Source organism: Oncorhynchus kisutch, linkage group LG3, assembly GCF_002021735.2.
Source record: "Oncorhynchus kisutch isolate 150728-3 linkage group LG3, Okis_V2, whole genome shotgun sequence".
Classification (NCBI taxonomy): Eukaryota; Metazoa; Chordata; class Actinopteri; order Salmoniformes; family Salmonidae; genus Oncorhynchus; species Oncorhynchus kisutch.
Window position 1 is genome coordinate 67320593 of NC_034176.2, and position 10320 is coordinate 67330912.

Consider the following 10320-nt stretch of genomic DNA (forward strand, 5'->3'; position numbering starts at 1 on the left):
AATTACAAAATCAATACACCCAGTCACTACAAAGATACAGGTGTCCTTCTTAACTCAGTTGCCGAAGAGGAAGGAAACCACTCAGGGATTCATCATGAGGCCAATGGTGACTTTAAAACAGTTACAGAGTTTAATGGCTGGGATAGGAGAAAACAAAGGATGGATCAACTCTCACACCCTGATCTGTTTCACCTGTCTTTGTGCTTGTCTCCACCCTCCTCCAGGTGTTGCCCATCTTCCCCATGTGTTCTCTGTTTGTCTGCTGCCAGTTCGTTTTGTTTTGTTAAGCCTACCAGCATTTTTCCGTGCTCTTGTTTTTCTCTAGTTCCTGTTTTATAGTTTTCCCAGTTTTGACCGTTCTGCCAGCCCTGACCCTGAGCCTGCCTGACCCTGAGCCTGCCTGTCACACCACCCTGAATTACTGACCCCTGCCTGCCGTTCTGTACCTTTCTGACTCTGCTCTGGATTACTGACCTCTGCCTGCCCTTGACCTATCGTTTGCCTGCCCTAATGTTTAGTAAAAAAAAATGTATTACTTCAAAACTGTCTGCATCTGGGTCTTCTCCTGAGCCTTGATATCAACAACATTGTAGTTACTCCACAGTACTAACCTAATTGAAAGAATGAAAAGAAGCAAGCCTGTACAGAATAAAAATATTCAAAATCATGCATCTTGTTTGCAATAAGCCACTAAAGTAAAACTACAAAAAAATGTGGCAAAAATATTAACTTTATGTCCTGAATACAAGCGTTATATTTAGGGAAAATCCAGCACAACACATCACTGAGTAACATTCTTCGTATTTTCAAGCATGTTGGTGGCTGCATCATGTTATGGATATGTTTGTAATCAGTAAGGAGAAGGGATTCTTTTTCAGGATAAAAACAAACGGAATAGAACTAAGCACAGGCAAAATCCTAGAGGAAAACCTGTTTCAGTCTGCTTTCCAGCAGACACTGGGAGACAAATTTACCTTTCAGCAGGACAATAACCTGAAAGACAAGGTCAAATATACACTGGAGTGACTGGCCTAGTTACAGTTTTGACCTAGTTAATCTTGTAAATCTATGTGTCACGGCTTTCTTCCTGTGAAGGAGAGGCGGACCAAAACGTAGCGTGGTTATAGTTCATGGTTCTTTAATAAGAAAACTCAAACATGAACAAACTACAAACTACAAAAACAATAACCGTGAAAACCGTAACAGTCCTAACTGGTGCATAAAACACAAAGACAGGAAACAATCACCCACAAAATACCCAAAGACTATGGCTGCCTAAATATGGTTCCCAATCAGAGACAACGATAAACACCTGCCTCTGATTGAGAACCACTCTAGGCAACCATAGACTTACCTAGACAACTAAACTGAACACAACCCCATTAATCTAATAAACCCCTAGACAAGACGAACACAATAAATCACCCATGTCACCCCCTGGCCTAACCAAAATAATCAAGAAAATAAAGATAACTAAGGCCAGGGCGTGACACTATAGCTAAACTTTAAAATGGCTGTCTAGCAATGACCAACAACCCACTTGACAGAGCTTGAAGATTTGAAAAAATAATAATGTGTGAATATTGTACAATCCAGGTGTCCAAAGCTCTTAGAGACTTACCCAGAAAAACTCACAGCTGTAATCGCTGTCAAAGGTAATTCTAACATGTATTGACTCAGGGGTATGAATACTTATGTAAATTATATATTTATGTTTTTCATTTTCAATAAATGTCATTATGGGGCATTGTGTGTAGAATAAAAAAATAAAAAATACAATTAAATACAACAAAATGTGGAACATGTCAAGGGGTTTGAATACTTTCTGAAGGAGCGAAATTGAAGCGAAATTGAAATATCCCATAATTTATTTTAAAAAATGTATCAATGAATGGGTCTGTTTAGTACTAAGGGTAAGAGAAGACTACTGTGCCCCACAGAGTTCTACGACTATCTTTTTGTTTTTATTGTATATTTATTTAAAAAATATTTCATAACGTTGATTGTCAGAAAACAGCACAAGAAGACATTTCTCTTCAAGCACACACATCCAAATCACTGTATATCAATGCAACTATCAACACAGGATTGTATGTGATATGAGGGCTTGAGCCAAAATGAGGGGCAGAATTGAGGGGCGGAAACGAGGGGCAGGAAATCCGAACAGGGGGAGCTCTCCTGATGGATGAAACACCTGAAAGTTGTCTTTCTTCATATTTGACAGTCAACAGTCCATTCATTTGGACAACGTTTTCTGAATAACATAACTATTACATATTCACCATCTGCAACACTGTAAAAAACGCTTCACTAATCACCATAGGGAAAACTGGGCAGCATCCTCGAATTTCATTTGTTAGCTAAGCTGCTAGCTCTTAGTTTCATGGCGGCAGTTTAACGGGGACAGTACATTTTCTATCTGAAATCTGCAGAATATTAAGCATGACTGTGGGTGAATATATATGTACATACAAAGTAAACAATCTACAATTCAATAATATCTCACCCGACGATCAGGAACTTCAAATTCCATGGTGTAGGCAGGGTAGCCTAGTGGTTAGAGCGTTGGACTAGTAACCGGAGGGTTGCAAATTCAAACCCCCGAGCTGACAAGGTACAAATCTGTCGTTCTGCCCCTGAACAGGCAGTTAACCCACTGTTCCTAGGCCGTCATTGAAAATAAGAATTTGTTCTTAACTGACGTGCCTAGTTAAATAAAGGTAAAATAAATAAATAAACTTCTTCTCTTTAAATTGCCACAGAAAAATTTCCTTAAAAGATTGGCAAATCGGGGTGATAGGAAGAGGTAGCTGGACTTCCGTAGATCCAAATGACATATAGATCAAGTTGAGGATGATTTTTCCAAACCGCAGAAACAAAAAACTAGAAACGCATCTCTAAATTGTAAAATTAGCAGAGATTAGACGAGAACAACGTCGCTGAAAGCGGAATGTACCAGCTCAAGTTACAATGAAATAATGCATTTCCAGTAACAGCATGGTCAAAGTTAACAAAGGTAATACCAACATAATGATGAACACTGCTGTTCTAAGAGCAGTGCATGAACTACATATATATCTTTATTTTATTTTTTGGGACCTCTTGGGCCCCCCACAGGCCTGGGCTAAGGGGCTTTAGCCCTTGCAATAAACCGGCCCTGGCACTCAAACCAGTCCGCGTGCTGCACTATTGTCAATCCACCCTGTGAGTGAATCACTCCACCCCCATCTTTCAAGTCGAAAGCTGTATCACTTCGCATCAAGACAGCGAGAGAAATAAATCTAACAATTTCCTCAACCGCCGCCGACATGTCATCCACCAGCGAGAGCAGGTACGATAAATAAACAACTAGATGATATTATGCTCGGTCAGAAGGAACAAACCTTCATCTATCACTTCCTAAACATGTTTCGCCTATTCGAATTAACCATTAACTCGGGCACAACCAGATCATTGCCATAGCAACGGCGATCATTCCTGGTAGAGAATTTGAGATTTCAGTGAGAAAGCGCAAGAGTTATGTGGCGGCAGTAGCTCTCGTTTCTGATAACGCCCCCGTTCAAAGTGACAGGTAGATAGCCAAAACGTCCTTCCCATATGATTCAATGTGGATGGAATGAAATAGACTACAGATAGCCAGTTTGAATTCGATGAGAGCTTGCCTATATTGCACACAATAAAACCACGCTGCAGCCAAAACACTGCAGGCTATGATTAGGCTATAAACCTATTCTCTTAGAAAAAGGGTTTCAAACGTGTTCTTCGGGTGACCCAATAGGCAGTGGTGTAAAGTACCTAAGTAAAAATACTTAAACGTACTACTTAAGTGTTTTTTTGTGGTATCTGTGCTTTACTATATATTTTGCCAACTTTTACACCGCTACATTCTCAAAGAAAAGAATGTAGGCAACTTTTTACTCCATACATTTTCCCTGGCACCCAATGGTACGCAATGCATTTCGAATGCTTAGCAGAACAGGAAAATGGTCCAATTCACACACTTATCAAGAGAACACCCTGATCATCCCTACTGCTTCTGATCTGGCAGACTCACTAAACCCAAATGCTTCGTGTGTAAATGATGTCTGAGTGTTAGAGTGTGCCCCTGGCTATCCATAAATTAAAATAACAAGAAAATTATGCTGTCTGGTTTGCCTAATATAAGGAATGTGAAATCATTTATACTTTTACTTTTTATACTTACGTATATTTTTGCAATTACATTTACTTTTGATACTTAAGTATATATAAAACCAAATACTTGTAGACTTTTACTCAAGTAGTATTTTACTGGGTCATTTTCTATTAAGGTATATTTACTTTTACTCAAGTATGACAATTGGGTACTTTTCCCACCACTCTCCCTTGCTGGTTCCAGGTAAAACCCCTTTGTTTCCAGGTAGAACCATTTTGGGTTCCATGTAGAACCTTCTGTAGAAAGGGTTCTACCTGGAAGCCAAAATGGTTCTACTTGGAACCAAAAGGGTTCTACCTGGAACCAACAAGGGTTCTTCCAAGGGTTCTCTTATGGGGACAGCTGAATAACCCTTTTAGGTTCTGGATAGCATCTTTTTTGTAGGCATGGGTTTCATTTAAGTAGCTTATAGAAAGTTTTGAATAGTCTATTTGGTAACACTTTATTTTAACGTTCCTTAATGAATAAATCATTTATCAATCATTACTCCCACATTTATAAACCTTTAATAATCATCAGTAAAGTATTTTTGCAGTCCCTAATCTTTAGAGAGCACTTTTTAACCCTAACCCTTACCTACCCTACCCTAAGCTAACCTAACCCTAATCCTTAATAATGTGCATTGTTTTTGTAAATGCCTTATAAATAGTTGAATATGGACCGTATTAAAGTGTAACTGTCTATTTAGCATACAAACTACAGAAGCTGCTCACCCTACAAAAAACAATGGTAAAACATGCAGGATTCCGCTGCATAATTTCAAGATTGAAACTTGAAAACTCATCAGTCACTGGAGTTGTTTTCCTGCACAGCTACAGGAGGGACTAGGCTAGGGAGAGATTCGAATTCAGAGTTCATGCCTCTCTAGGCTGCTCCTGAGAAGAAATACTGTATATCAGGGCTTTTCATCGTAGCCTACGCTAGGCCTGTTTGGTATTCAAATGCTCTGAACGAGGCTGCAGTGCTATGGTCGGTCCCGCTTCCGTATTCATCACGCAAGGGACAGGAACGTTGCCAGAGCGACCGTTGGAACCTTCGACAGCCCTGTGCGGGAGGGAAGGCATGGGGCAATGTTGGGCAATCTAGTTTCACCCTGTTGCGCACTCCGTGCTGATCGTTTGTTTTCTGGTTTCTCAGTACTAATACTAAAGAATTACAATCAGCCTTTTATTTTCTGCAGAAATGTATTCTACAGAAATGTTAGCAAATTCAGGCAAAAACACACCTGCAAAACACCTAGGCCTAAAGCCATTATGTAAATTATGTCATTGGTAAGATTGCTGGTGTTACAGGGGTTCTCTCTCTCTCTCTCTCTCTCTCTCTCTCTCTCTCTCTCTCTCTCTCTGCCTCTCTCTGCCTTCAGAGCAGAGTGACTCTCTCTCTCTCTCTCTCTCTCTCTCTCTCTCTCTGCCTCTCTCTGCCTTCAGAGCAGAGTGAGCGATGTTTGCTCACCCAGTGAATTGAATTAATCAAATTTGATGAATTGCTCAAGCCATTCCACCCCCACCTCCCACCCTCCTTGACCAAGGCTATCACAAGTGTGTTTATCCCTGCTGGCTGACGGGGCCAGAGGGATGGGGGTTTACTTACGCATCCTAACCCTCCAATCAGGCTTCAGGGGCCACTTGTTGGAAGTGCATGTGTGTGCATGCACTCACCCTTCACCGCCCATGCATGTGTGTTGAGTATCGCATTTTGATGTGTGTGTAAGGGACTGCTTGCTTGCTGTGCTCCAGTGGATTTGCTTATGGAGGCTTCTCAGCCTGTGATTCATCACCATCCTGCCAAGTTACCCTGCCCAGGGCCTGAGCTAAACGCTCCACTGCAGGAGTGGGACAAAACTGCATTCACGCACCCCAAATCTTTCCCTTTGCCCCTAACCCTGCACTGCACTCTCTCTCTCTCTCTCTCTCTCTCTCTCTCTCTCTCTCTCTCTCTCTCTCTCTCTCTCTCTCTCACTCTCTCACTCTCTCACTCTCTCACTCACTCACTCACTCACTCACTCACTCACTCACTCACTCACTCACTCTCTCTATCTCTCTCCACCTCGCAGGTACACCTATGAGCAGTACAAGGAGACAGCTGATTGGCTGCTGGAGCGTACACAGCACATGCCCAAGGTGGCCATCATCTGTGGTTCTGGACTGTGAGGGCTGGCAGACTTACTGGAGAATAGTGTAGCCTTCCCTTATAAAGACATCCCTCACTTCCCTCAGAGCACAGGTACAGTATCCACACATAACATTGAGGACTGCTTACCTCTGACACTGTGTTGTGAGTCTGTAGCTTAACATCTTATTCACCTCAAAGCACATGACTACATTGCATAATAAAGCCATGTCATCAACATTGTATTTATTCCTCTGTTCCCCATCATGTCTTTGTGTAGGATTGTTTATGTTACGTGTATTTTGATATTGTGGATATTGTTACGTGCATTACTTTTTGTCTATGTTCCGAGTTTTGGGCACATTTTATGTTATTTTGAATAAAAAGTGCGCCTGTTCACTACACTCTGCTCTCCTGCACCTGACTTCGCCTCCGACAACCTGTTGCGTATCTGGGAGGGAGACGAGTGGAAGACGGCTTTCAGTACCACCTCAGGGCACTATGAGTACCTTGTCATGCCGTACGGGTTGATGAATGTGCCATCAGTCTTCCAAGCCTTTGTAGACAAGATTTTCAGCGACCTGCACGGGCAGGGTGTAGTGGTGTATATTGATGACATTTTGATATACTCCGCTACACGCGCTGAGCATGTGTCCCTGGTGCGCAGGTTGCTTGGTCGCCTGTTGGAGCATGACCTGTACGTCAAGGCTGAGAAATGCCTGTTCTTCCAACAGTCTGTCTCCTTCCTAGGGTATCGCATTTCCACCTCAGGGGTGGAGATGGAGAGTGACCGCATTTCAGCCGTGCGTAATTGGCCGACTCCCACCACGGTAAAGGAAGTGCAGCGGTTCTTAGGGTTTGCCAACTACTCTTGGAGGTTTATCCGGGGTTTTGGTCAGGTAGCGGCTCCCATTACCTCACTGCTGAAGGGGGGCCCGGTATGCTTGCAGTGATCAGCTGAGGCGGACAGGGCTTTTAGCCACCTGAGGGCTCTGTTTACCTCGGCTCCCGTGTTGGCCCATTCGGATCCCTCTTTGGTGTTCATAGTGGAGGTGGACGCGTCTGAGGCTGGGATAGGAGCTGTGCTCTCTCAGCGTTCGGGTACGCCACCGAAGCTCCGCCCCATGCCTTCTTCTCGAAGAAGCTAAGCCCGGCGGAGCGAAACTATGATGTGGGGGACCGGGAGCTGTTGGCTGTCGTCAAGGCCTTGAAGGCGTGGAGACATTGGCTTGAGGCGGCTAGACGTCCTTTTCTCATCTGGACTGACCACCGCAATCTGGAGTATATCCGGGCAACTCGCCAGGCAAGTTGGGTCATGTTTTTCACCCGTTTTGTGTTTACCCTTTCCTTTCCTACAGACCAGGCTCCCAGAACATGAAGGCAGACGCATTGTCCCGGCTGTATGACACAGAGGAGCGGCCCATGGATCCCACTCCCTCCTCCTGCCTGGTGGCGCCGGTAGTGTGGGAGCTGGACATGGACATTGAGCAAGCGTTACGTGCAGAGCCCGCTCCCGTCCAGTGTCCCGCTGGGTGTCTGTACGTCCCGTCTGCTGTTCGTGACTGGTTAATCTATTGGGCCCACACCTCACCCTCCTCTGGTCATCCTGGGATCGGTCGGACAGTGCGCTGTTTGAGCGGGAGGTACTGGTGGCCTACCTTGGCTAAGGACGTGAGGGTTTATGTTTCCTCCTGCTCGGTGTGCGCCCAGGGTAAGCTACACCCCTTACCCGTTCCACAGCGGCCTTGGTCGCACCTGTCGGTGGATTTTCTGACTGATCTTCCACCTCACAGGTTAACACTGCGATCCTGGTCGTTGTGGATCATTTCCCTAAGTCCTGTCGTCTCCTCCCTCTGCCCGGTCTCCCTACGGCCCTACAGACTGTGGAGGCCTTGTTTACACACGTCTTCCGGCACTACGGGGTGCCTGAGGATATAGTGTCTGATCTGGGTCCCCAGTTCACGTCTAGGGTCTGAACGTCTGGGGGTCTCGATCAGCCTTACTTCAGGGTTTGACCCTGAGAGTAATGGGCAGGTGGAGAGAGTGAACCAGGATGTGGGCAGGTTTCTGCAGTCCTATTGCCAGGACCAGCATGGGGAGTGGGCGGCATTCGTGCCCTGGGACGCGATGGCACAGAACTCGCTTCGCCACTCCTCCACTAGCCTCTCTCCCTTCCAATGCGTACTGGGGTACCAGCCGGTTCTGGCGCATTGACATCAGAGTCAGACCGAGGTTCCTTCTCTGGACAACTAGTTCAGGTGCTCAGAGGAGACAATGGGAAGCTGTCCGTGTTTAGCTTCAGCAGGCCGAGACGCACCAAAAAGTGAATGCAGATCGCCACCGCAGTGAGACCGGGTCTGGCTCTCGACCCGAAACCTGCCCCTCCGCCTGCCCTGCCGGAAGCTGGGTCTGCGGTTTGTGGGGCCATTTAAAGTCCTGAGGAGAGTGAACGAGGTTTGTTATATGTTACAGCTTCCACCCGATTACCGTATTAACCCCTCGTTCCATGTGTCTCTCCTCAGGCCGGTGGTGGCTGGCCTGCTCCAGGAGTCTGAGGTGCGGGAGGTTCTTCTAGACATCGGGGGGGCCCCGGCGTACTCCGTTCGCTCCATACTGGATTTGAGGCATCGGGTGAGGGGCCTTCAGTATCTCGTGGAGTGGGAGGGCTATGGTCCGGAGGAGAGGCGCTGGGTTCCGGTCGAGGGCGTTCAGCAGTCGAAGTCACCGGCCTTCTAGCCATCGCTGATCCACTTTTCATTTTCCATTGGTTTTGTCTTGTCTTCCATCACACCTGGTTCCAATTCCATCAATGACATGTTGTGTATTCCCCCTTGTTTGACCCATTTATTGTATTGTTCTGTTGATGGTGGTTTATGTTCATTAAACAACACTGTTGTAAATCAGTTTTCGCTGTCCTGCGCCTGACTTCTCTGCCGCCAGTACGCACCTCACTACACCTAGACTACTCTGACCACAGGGCTGGCAGATGACATTATAGTTGAGTCCTAAGTAAAGCTGATTCATGTGATGATGCTCTCTGTCACTCTAAGACACTGTAATGATTTAGGCCACTCTGACTGCTGAAGTCGTGTGTGTTTATATATACTGTATATTCTGTGTGTTGTGCAGGTGATGTACCCGGTGCGTTTGTTTGGTAAGTTAAACCAATATTGCTTCTCTGATCATGCTACATCGAAAGAGAGGGAATGGAGGAAGAGTGGGAATGGGGAGATGGAGAGATGCTAGAATAAGTCTCATTAATCCAAACACGTGTTGGATGTTGTGGTGAAACTACAGAAGATAAGAAAGGTGTCATCCTCAATAACAGGGATCAATAACCAAATGGAGAGAGGGAGGGAATTAGAAGGATAGTAAGGGATTAGAGAGAAATGATGAAGGGAGAAAAGGAGAGTTTTTCAGCTGCATAGAGGAGATGACTGGGGCAGGATCTACAGTAAGCAAAATTAACCTCTTGGTTTAGAATGAACTCCCTGAACACCCACCCTAAACACACACATGCCTAATGGACACACACACGTTATGCATACTCTCATCCCACATAGCTCTACCTTAACTACGGTGTTTTTTGTTTGTTTATCCATTTCAGAAATGAAATTAAAATGGTCTGAAAAGCCTCTTAAACACCTGCCAACATATTTTATGCCCCCTCCCTACCCCATGTCCCCTATTGTGTTAAAATGTGCACATGATCTTTTATTAATATCTATCACATTCTAGCCATTTCATCCTCACTCTAATTTGCATTTAAATGCTAAATATACAGATTACGTTTTTTTTTATGACATTTCCCAGATTGAAAAATTACTTTCAAATGATCCATGGGGGGTGCAGTGAGAGTGGCATGCTAAAATAATACCCTCACATTCTTATCAGCAGATGTCCTCTTTTCAATGTAATGGCCTTTCTGAAGACCGGATGGTTAAATAAAGGGAGTAGGTCTGAGGGTCACTGTACAGTATGTGTGTTTGGGTCACTGTGTGTGTTTTCCTACTCAC

General features: G+C 44.9%; 1 long non-coding RNA gene across 1 annotated transcript; it reads left to right on the forward strand.

Moving 5' to 3' along the window:
- The first annotated feature begins 3183 nt into the window (after positions 1 to 3183).
- Positions 3184 to 9207, forward strand: LOC109873048 (uncharacterized). Its single transcript, XR_002252548.2, has 3 exons — positions 3184 to 3331; positions 6249 to 6418; positions 8827 to 9207. It is a non-coding gene; the product is annotated as an uncharacterized LOC109873048 (long non-coding RNA).
- Positions 9208 to 10320: the final 1113 nt, after the last annotated feature.